At 49.7% G+C, this 10,438-nt stretch overlaps 1 long non-coding RNA gene across 3 annotated transcripts; it reads left to right on the top strand.

Moving 5' to 3' along the window:
• Window positions 1-1,542: 1,542 nt before the first annotated feature.
• On the top strand, window positions 1,543-9,861 carry LOC142823904 (uncharacterized). Of its 3 annotated transcripts, XR_016347419.1 has the most exons (4): window positions 1,543-4,898; window positions 8,102-8,362; window positions 8,766-8,887; window positions 9,461-9,861. It is a non-coding gene; the product is annotated as an uncharacterized LOC142823904 (long non-coding RNA). The 3 variants fall into 3 exon arrangements; XR_012898969.2 differs by lacking the exon at window positions 1,543-4,898 and having other exon boundaries at window positions 7,604-8,165; XR_016347418.1 differs by lacking the exon at window positions 1,543-4,898 and having other exon boundaries at window positions 7,606-8,362.
• The last annotated feature ends 577 nt before the right edge of the window (window positions 9,862-10,438 follow it).

Raw genomic sequence — 10,438 nt, 5'->3', positions numbered from 1 at the left:
TTAGCTGCCTGGACGTGATTCTCGGGACGCATGAAGGGTCCTCAGCATTTGGCCTTCCCGTGGCTCTGTGTGAGTAGGAGATGCGTGCTTTGAAATCTTCAAGCATCGTGGCAGTAGGTTTCTTCTGAAGCAGAGAGCTTCCTGCTGGGGCACCAAGCCTGGTGGCTCAGGGACTGATGAAGGAGCAGTAGTCGGTTCAACAGAGCGTGGATAGAGATTCAAGGCCTCCTTTCTCTCCGTGTTCCTGCAGTGGCAGCGGGAGGGAGTGGCCGATGGTGGGAGGCTGCGGAGCGTTATAGGGGAGGAGAAGCGATGCCGCGTCCTTGCGGACTGAAACGCTAAGTTGTTTGTTTGGTTTTCCCCCTTTGCTGGGTTCGGTAGCGAGCGATAAGAAGTCAACCCTCCCGGTGTCCTCCCGTCTGGGGATGGAACGGAAACGAGAACAGCCAGCTCGGGAGCTTGATCGAAGCGAGAACCGTCCGTCTGGCAGCAGAGCAGCCATCGCTGACACGGAGATGAGTGTCGGGTCTGGAAATCTCTCGGCTTACGGCCCACTCGGATCTAGGAAGGGAAGTCACGTTTGCTTAGACAGCGAGTCCGAGCGGAGGTTTCCGTGGTGCTTCCTTGGTAGTGGGAGAAACAGGGCTCCCGTTTGTCAGGGGTGCTGGTTTCTCTGGAACACGGTGTCCTTCTCAGCAGACGCTTGGCTCGAGGAGGAAGACGCAAGGTGGTAAGGTTTCTGGCTGCCACTCATGTGTTTCTCTCTTGTTGCTCTCTCGTATTGGCCAATACGTTCTGTCTGTCTGTTTCTGTCTGTGTCTTTGTCCTTGCTCTGCTTTTGCGGTGTCTTTGTACAGCACACTTGCAGGCATTCCAGGTGAGCATCTCCAAGGGTTAAGGGCTCAGGAGCCAACGGGAATTCTGCAGGTACGCCAGTCGCGCAAGGGAGAGCGGTGGTGCGTCATGGCTGACTGACTCAGTGTTCTTGTAGAGGGCCCTATACATAGGCGAGGGAGGGGGGAAGGGCTAAAGGATAGAATTCCCACAGCCACAGACCTTAATGAGTGAGAGCTCACGCTGGGCTTTTTCGGCCACCCTTGCAGAGGAATCAGTGCGGGGCCGTGGACTGAGAAGATACCGTCCGAGATGGACTTGAGCTGCCTGGACGTGATTCTCGGAACACGTGAAGGGTCCTCAGCGATCGGCCTTCCGACGGCTCTGTGTGAGTAAGAGGTGCGTGCTTTGAAATCTTCAAGCGTCCTGGCAGTATGTTTCTTCTGAGGCAGAGAGCTTCCTGCTGGGGCACAGAGCCTGGTGGCTTGGGGACTGGTGAAGGGGCAGTAGGCAGTTCAACAGAGCGTGGATAGAGATTCACGGCCTCCTTTCACTCCCCGTTCCTGTACTGGCAACGGGAGGTGGTGGCCGATGGTGGGAGGCTGCGGTGCGTTGGTGGGAGGAGAAGCGATGCCGCGTCCTTGCGGACTGAAAAGCTAAGTTGTTTTTGTTTTTTTCCCTCTGCTGTGTTCGGTAGCGAGCGATAAGAAGTCAACCCTCCCGGTGTCCTCCCGTCTGGGGATGGAACGGAAACGAGAATGGGGAGCTCGGGAGCTTTGTCGAAGCGAGGCGAGAACCGTCCGGCTGGGAGCGGAGCAGCCATCGCTGACACGGAGATGAGTGTCGGGTCTGGAAATCTCTCGGCTTACGGCCCACTCGGGTCTAGGAAGGGAAGTCACGTTTGCTTAGACAGCGAGTCCGAACGGAGGTTCCACTCCCGCAGTACATTTCAACTTCCCCCTCACACAACGTGCACCCCCACCAGTGCTCTTCCCTATCCCATACCCCCTATTCCTGATGTCCCTCAGTTTCCCTTCTTCTCTCCACAGACTCAGAGCAACTTGCACCCGCAGAGCATCCCTCCATTCATGTTTCCATCAGCCCCTCTTTTTCCTCCCTAGAACACTCCCCATCCCACACTCTATCCTTATCCCTACCTTTCCCCCATCTATAGGATCCTTCAGCCCCGTTTCTTCCCTTTCCAATCCACAGTCCCTCCCCCCACACTCCCATCCCGCCTGCCATGTGACCCCCATCACTACCTTCCCCCCAGCCCTCCTTCCGCATGTAAGGACTCCCTCAACCACTCTCCTCTTCCTCCTCAACAAGCCCCCATTCCATGCCATCCCACACTCCAGACCCTTCCAATCCATGCTCCCATCCATTGGGTCCCACCCCCCTTCTCTTCCTTTCTACACCCACATCCCATAGCAACCTGCACTCCTAACGCTGCCCTTCCTCCATCAATGCCTACACCCATACACGGTATGTGTGCTTTATTTTGTTTTGATAAACAACAGCAATCTCTCAACTGTAAAAGCTAGATTTTAATAAAACAAATGTAGTTTGTGTAATTTCTAACAGCAGGAGGGGAGCAGGAGAAGTTGTGTGTATGTTACTCCTCATTGAGGGGATGGGCAAACGTATGAGCTTGCATTGTAGTGATTTCTCTCCTGCTTCAGATAATATTATTTTGGGTGTACTTTCCGGAGGGGAACTGCAATTGAGTGCTGGACGATTTTCTAGCTAAGCCTTACCGTATAGAGCTGTTTGCAGACTCTGTGTTTCTACACTTGGTGTGTCCCAACCTGCGTGGGCTCCCAGAGGCCAGAGAGCCTAAGTCAGCAAAACAGGGAGAGGCAGGCAAGGCTAGTGGAGCAAGTAGTCTCAGTGAAATCCCAGCACATCCGGTGGCATCCCAGAAGGAGGACCAAACCCATCAGAAGCTGGGCCTTTGAGAAAAGGTCTCTCCATGTACTGGGTAAGCTTGGAGGCCTCTCAAGGCGTACCTGCTCCCGGCAATGCACTTACTCCGTTACAGAAATGCTAACAGTGACAGTCGGTGAATGGGATGTTAGCGTATAGTCGTGTATACGATTAACTGATAAGCCTGGGCTTATCGGTTAATCCTGACAACTACACACGCTTCCCTCCCCCTTGCTGTCTCTAAAACAGAGTCAGCAAGGGCTGGGGGGAGGTGAGAGCCTGTGTGCGTGGGGAGCTGGCTTTTAAGTCATCGCCCCAGAAGCACCAGATCCCGCGGAGCTACGTGCTCCGTATCCATCGGTGCACTTCTGATACTGATAAGAACATAAGAATGGCTATACTGGGTCAGACCAAAGGGCCATCTAGCCCAGTAGCCTGTCTGCCAACAGTGGCCAGTGTCAGGTGCCCCAGAGGGGGTGGACCGAAGACAATGATCAAGCAATTTGTCTCCTGCCATCTATCTCCAGCCTTTGACAAAGAGAGGCCAGGGGCACCATTTCTTCCTTCCCCCTGGCTAATAGCCTTTTATGGACGTAACCTCCATGAATTTATCTAGTTTTTTTTAAAACTCTGTTATAGTCCTAGCCTTCACAGCATCCTCTGGCAAGGAGTTCCACAGGTTGACTCTGCGCTGTGTGAAGAACTTTCTTTCATTAGGTTTAAGCCTGCTACCCATTAATTTCATTTGGTGTCCTCTAGTTCTTATATTATGGGAACAAGTAAAGAACTTTTCTATATTCACCTTCTCCACACCACTCATGATTTTATAGACCTCTGTCATATCCCCCTCAGTCTCCTCTTTTCTAAGCTGAAAAGTCCTAGTCTCTTTAGCCTCTCTTCATATGGGACCTGTTCCAAACCCCTAATCATTGTAGTTGCCCTTTTCTGAACCCTTTCCAAGGCCAAAATATCTTTTTTGAGGTGAGGAGACCACATCTGTACACAGTACTGAAGATATGGCGTACCATAGTTTTATACTTCATTTTAGTTGCCCTTTTCTGAACCTTTTCTAATGCCAAAGTACAGTATCTTTTTTGAGGTGAGGAGACCACATATAGTACGCCCACATCTTGAACACTGTGTACAGAAGTTTTATATAGGGGCATTAAGATAGTCTTCATCTTATTTTCTATCCCTTTTTTAATAATTACTAGCATCCTATTTGCTTTTTTGACCGCATACTGCATTTTCAGAGAACTATCCACGGTAACTCCAAGATATCTTTCCTGATTAGTTGTAGCTAAATTAGCCCTCATCATATGGTATGTATAGTTGGGGTTATTTTTTTCCAATGTGCGTTACTTTATACTTATCCACATCAAATTTCATTTGCTATTTTGTTGCCCAATCACTACATTTGATGAGATCTTTTTGAAGTTAAACAGTTACACAATTGCTTTGTCCTTAAGTCCGAGCAGTGGGTGGTAGGGAGTGGCCTCAAAGGAATAGGAAAGCAGAGGCTGTGGTCTTTTGTCTGGGTGTCACGTTACTGGATTTTAAGGGGAGCAGCCAGATCACTGCTGCACCAATTGGGGGGAGGTGTTTGCCCCAAAGTCTATACAAAGGGGGCCATGCGAGATGTCAAATGAAAGCTCATGTTCTACTGATTCTGTATATGCTACTCATGTACTTGTATGATATCTGTATGTGGAGTTATGAATATGGAGTCTGTGCTGATATTGGCCTGCACTGCCTGTTGTAAAGGAGGATTGTCCGTTGAATGAATATGCTAATTAGCACTGGTCCAGGGACAATGGGTCTCAAGGTGCCCAATACAGAACTGAGGACTGTGTCTGGGAACATGCAACCCAGCCAGGCAAAATGGCTGCTGACATATGAAACAGAGCTAAGTCATTTGACCATGTGACCTGGTCCACTTGGAAGGTACCGGGGAGATATACAAGTGCCGTGAGGCGGACTCCATCTTGTCTTCAATTCTACTACTGATCCTAGATGCAGCCTTGCAAGGAACAGAGAGCCGACCCATCCTGACATAGGATGAACACCAGAGACCTTTAAGATAGCAGTTATAACATCTCTGCTGAGAGCCTGCATCGAGAACTCGGTGACTGGTGCATGTAATGTATTCTCCTTAACAACCTTACTCTCATGCTTTTCTTTCTTCTATTAATAAACCTTTAGATTTCAGATTCTAAAGGATTGGCCCAGCGTGATCTTGTGGGTAAGATCCAAAGTGTAAACTGACCGGGGATTTGTGGCTGGTTCTTTGGGACCGGAAAGACCCGTTCAGGGAAGGTGAGATTGGGTTCTACAACCCCCTCAGCTGTGTGCAGGCCCGGGGCTAATTGTGGCACAGGGAGAGCTGGGGTGTCTGAGGGGTTTTGCTCCTGAGGCTTCTGGCTGGCCACATTGGCAGCTAAAGCACTCAGTGTGACCGGTTTATGGCCTATTTGGGAAAGGCTTCCAGTCTGGGGCTGTAAGGAGCCCTGAGTTTTGAGCAATTCGCCCTGAGCGGACGCCCTCAGCTGTGCCAAGACCTGGCCCGGTCCGTCACAGCCACCTTCCCAGCTCACCTCAACCTTCACCCTACCTTCTCCCCATTCATCTTTCAACACATAAGGACCCCCTCACCCACCCTCCTCTTCCTCCCTAACGGCCCCCAGCCCAACACGCTCTTGATCCTTCCAGTCCACCCGTCCATCCAGTGGATCCCTCAACCCCTCCTTTCTCTTCCTTTTAACACCCCCAGCCCATGGCAATGTGCACTCCTAACCCTGCCCTTTCTCCACCCATAAGGCCAAGGGCACCATTGTTTGAGGGGGGTAGGTGCCCTTGGTCCTATGGGTGTAGAATTGGGTAGAGAAATGGGGTAGGAGGGCAGTAGCCCCCCTCCTGAGTTTGAAACCCTGGATTTCATACATGAGGTGTGCTTAAAGCCCATGTCCTAACTCCAGAGGCAGTTCTTAAATGCAACAGAGTTTGAGCTGATGCGGCTTTGCCTTTGGGGCATGGACTTTATTATGCTTAAATCACCCCGCCCCTCTCGTTCTTTATAACAAATGGACGGACATTCAAGTTGAAGTATTGTTAGATCCTCATAAAAACATTGCTGGTTACTCCCCTTAAAAGATAGGGGTGGGGGAACCCACTCTGGCACAACAAATGCAGGAGCAGGGGCCCGCAAAAGTACCCCAAAACCTGATCTCTCCAGGCTTTGGTACAAAAACTTCCCCCCAAAATCCTAAAACCCAAATTTTAGGGAATATCCACTGACATCACCCAAGTAGTCCAAGAAAACTAGGGATGAGATCACTTGGGAAACTCCTCCCTAAAACCTCAGGGGTACCTCAAGCTCTTTTTCCCCTCAGAGCTTGAAAAAGAAAAGAGAAAAACAAGCTGCAGTCTGTGCTAGCTGACTCCCAGCCAGTCAGACAGAGAGCTTACAGATAAAACTAGGACACCAAAATAAACCTATAGCAGGTTAATTAGAAAAGAAAACAAACTTTTTATTATCAAAACAATACTACCGTTGCAAGTATAGTTAAGGTAGCTAGATGGTAAGGGCCACCAATTTGTATACTCAGAGGCTGTGTCTATACTGGCCACTTATTCCGGAAAATCAGCCGCTTTTCTGGAATAACTTGCCAGCTGTCTACACTGGCCGCTTGCTTTTCCGGAAAAGCACTGACGATCTCATGTAAGATTGTCAGTGTTCTTGCGGAAAACTATGCTGCTCCCATTCGGGCAAAAGTCCTTTTGCGCAAAACTTTTGCGCAAAAGGGCCAGTATAGACAGCTCAGCTTTGTTTTCCGCAAAAAAGCCCCGATCGCAAAAATGGCGATCAGGGCTTTTTTGCGGAAAAGCATGTCTAGATTGGCACGGGTGCTTTTCCGCAAAAAATGCTTTTGCGGAAAAGCGTCCGTGCCAATCTACATGCTCTTTTCCGAAAATGCTTTTAACGGAAAACTTTTCAGTTAAAACCATTTCCGGAAAATCATGCCAGTCTAGACGTAGCCAGAGACAATTCTGTGGGTTAGAAAGCTTCATTACAAAAAAAACACTTTTAACATCAATTTGAAATTCCCAAACCATAAAACAATTAAAAACCTGATAGATTAATTAAACTTTGCCCTACTTACATATTGTGAAAAGACTTTTCTTAGAGAGAGCGAGACAGCCTCGCAGCTCCCTGTTACCTGGAAGAACCCACTCTGCCTCAGACAGAGGAGGAAAAAGTTAAAAATTGCTTTGTTCCCAGTTTGAAATCCCTACCTGCATTGTTATTGGCTGACCAAATATCTGGCTAGGATAACCCCTTAACCACGAGGACTGACCAGCAGCCTGGTGGCTATGACGGGGAGAGTAGGAATGAGTGTTATGGTTTTGGGATCTGCATTTGGACCACTGCTATTAAACGTCTCACAAATGTTCTTGAAAAAGGAGAGACTAAAGGGATAAATAGTGACTAAATCAAAGTCGATAGGCACTTCCCCATTCCTCCTTTGAAAAGTACAAGAGCCCAGCAGGGACTCTTGTGTATTTCAAAGTAATGGAGCTTGGGTTCAGCTGGGGACTCTGAGTCCCCCACTGATCCCAGGCTCCATGCCGTGCTGCATGCCATGAGGAGCCCCAGGTCATGCCGTGTGGAACCTGGGGCCAGCTGGGGAAATGCCATGCAGAGCTGGGGATCAGCTGGGGAGTTCTCAGCTGACCCCGGGTTCCATGGCTGCCCCTTTAAACGTGTGGAGGTGGCTTTTCAAAGGGGCAGCTGCCGCACAGCTGATCCCCAGCTCAGCCATGCAGTGCTGCCACTTAGAAAGCGGGGGCGGGGGGAAGGAGTACTTCAATCTCAGAGAGGCAGCAAGCTGTGGGGAATCAACTAGCTGACTAGTCAACAGACAACTATCCCATAAGCATTTGCTTATGGGGATAGACTCGTCTTTAACATCCCTAATCCAAAGCTGGTAGGAATGAGTTAAAAAGGGGTCTCACAAAACTGGACGTTTGGGCAACACAAGAGCATATGAATCCGTGTTAGCCAACACAACAGAAAAAAGAGAGGAAGCAGCATGTGAGGTGTGTTTCCATTTTTACTGCCTTGGACTCGAGCGCATGGAAGATGAGCGGGTGTCTTGGCATAATCCTGATGTCAGCGGGGAGCTACAGCCAACTGATCCGTCAGTGTTCAGTCCGTATCTTGTAGCAGAACAGCTGTGTTGTAGAAAGGGTTGGAGAGGGAGGCAGGTACTGGACGGTCTCATGCAGCTGTAGCATTTTTGGCAGTGATACTTCTTCCATGGGTTATTTGCTGTTCTTGCAGAGGCCTGCTGTAGGCAATCGGAGCCACTCTGGAGATCCAGCTAGATGAGGGGCATCTGCCTGAAGTGAGTCTGAGTCACCTGTTGTTCCTATTGACAGTGGAGCTGTGGAGGTCTGTCGTGATGGTGTAGGAGCTGGTGTATGTTTTGTGAAATTATCTTCAGCCAGTGTCTGTGCAGCGAGGTGCCTCCTTGCGAGCAGAGAGATGCTTGTGATTTCCATGGGACAGATCCTGGGGAAGGCAGAGCTCTGCCCGTGGCTGGTAATTGTCTGGGATTGTCCTTTCCTGTCTGTAAGTAGCTGCACGTGGGTCGCTGCCCTTCAAATACAGCGATGTGGAGGGAGGGAGGGACGACAAACTACAGAGCATCTGTCCGTGTAATCACTGGACATGATCACATTTTCTCCAGTTGCTTGCTCAATCATCACGTCCCTTAGAGGACCAGAGTATTCTGGGCAGGGTGTGGGTATAGTGGACTGAGGGTGTGGTGAAGTGGAGATGGTCATAGTTTCTTATAAATTATGAGCATTTTAGGACCTGGATAGGCCAGAGAGGAATAAAGAAGGGGTCTCCAGTGACCAGCAGTTAGGTGATGCACATGTTTATGTCTGTGTTTTGACCACTAGTGGTCGAGTTTACAAGTCTCCTCTCATTCTCTTTTCAGTTCTCAGTGGCATTGGATTCATGAAAGAATGGCTGACTTGTGGCAGAGACTAAAGCCTTGAGCCCATCACTAGGGCTGGAAGCCAGCTAGTGCAATGAGTTTGGCAGTTTAAAAGATTCAAGGTATAAGTTATTTTGAATAATGTCTATGGTACACACTTATGTCAGAATAAGCTAACTACTTTGAAATAGAACATCCAAACTACAGGGAAGCCTTGAAATTAGTCTGAGTCAGGCTCCCCTAATGTTGACGTACTACATTGATTTAGAGTCTCAGGAAGCACTGGGGAGTAATTACTTTGAATGACTCTGGGGAGTAGTTATTTCTAAATAAGAACAGCTGAGCATATATACTGAAGACATTTCAAAATAACAATTTCTACATGAGGGTTATTCCTCATCACAAACAGGAGTCATTAGCCTGTTATTTCATAACTCCTAACTGCCTAGTGTAAAAATGCCGCAACAGAGCATTGACACTCGATGGCCACTTTTGGCAATGCATGCACAATTCTGTAATGCAGCAACTGTGACACTCGGGGTGTGTCTAGACTACAGGGATTGTTCAAAAAATCTTTACCTGCGTCTAGACAGCCGCTGCGTTCTGTCGACAGTAAATCAACAGAATGCGGCGGTTTTGTTGACAGCGGTAAATCTCATTTTACGTTTTACGAGGAATAACACTATTTTTGACAGAGATCTGTCAAAAAAAGGGAAGTGTGGACGCGGGGAAGATTTTTTGTCGAAAATAAAGGCCTCTGGGTAGAAGCCCTGGTGGACACTCCTGCCAGACCTTTCATCTCTATTGTTTCTGCCCAGACAACTTTGGGCACCGGGGAGGGAGCATCAGGTGAGTGCTGTGAGGGTCCAACACACACAGGGCAGGGGAGGCGGGAGCAAAGTGGATGGTGCAGTACTGTGACATGTCATGCTGATCACATCCTGGGGGGAGGGGGGCACACACACGACTGACCTCAGGGAGGGCCGTCCTACCCCTGCACCCGCATGGCTGCGAGGAACCACCTGCTCCTACAGACACTGATGCCAGGTACAGGCAGGGGTTTGGGACCCTGGGAATTGCCACACAGCTTCAGGCTTCTTAGCAACCTACGGGAACCCCAACTGTGGCCTGGCACTTGTCTGTGCTGCTTGGCCATGGGGTGGGGGGAGGGTGGGACGGAGGGCAGGATGGTGGCCTGCACACTGTCTGGGCTTCAGGGAGGCTGTGGCTGCTGCTCAGGGCATACCACACCTGGCTGAGACCACATGAGCATCCGCTGATCCTAGAGGACAGGCACTGACTGCTGAGGAGGGCATGCTGTCTCTCAGGGAAAGTGTGAGCATGCATGACTGATGACTTTTCCCTCTTGTCCTCCACATCCAGCCCAGGTGTCCAGGAGGGTGGGGGGGCCACACCTCTCCCACCTCCCAGACGGCTGCAGGGAACCCATCGGCACTGGCGCACGTATTTGGACCTGGTGCGCCAGCACATCTTGGCCCTGAAAGGGATGCAGGAGACATGTAATCAGAGGATGCAGGCAGAGACAGAGCGGCGCAGTCGCTTGCTGGACGAGTTTGTGCAGCAGCTGTGGGAGAAAAATCAAATAACTCCAATTGTGTCTAAGGAGGGATTGTGCAGGAAATCAAAACTCTCTAACAGAAAACTGCTGTAAG

The sequence above is a fragment of the Pelodiscus sinensis genome, chromosome 19 (assembly GCF_052426305.1).
Source record: "Pelodiscus sinensis isolate ZL-2025 chromosome 19, ASM5242630v1, whole genome shotgun sequence".
In the NCBI taxonomy this organism is placed as follows: domain Eukaryota; kingdom Metazoa; phylum Chordata; order Testudines; family Trionychidae; genus Pelodiscus; species Pelodiscus sinensis.
The sequence above is the reverse complement of the archived record's forward strand: the minus strand, read 5'-3'. Positions and strand labels throughout refer to the sequence as shown.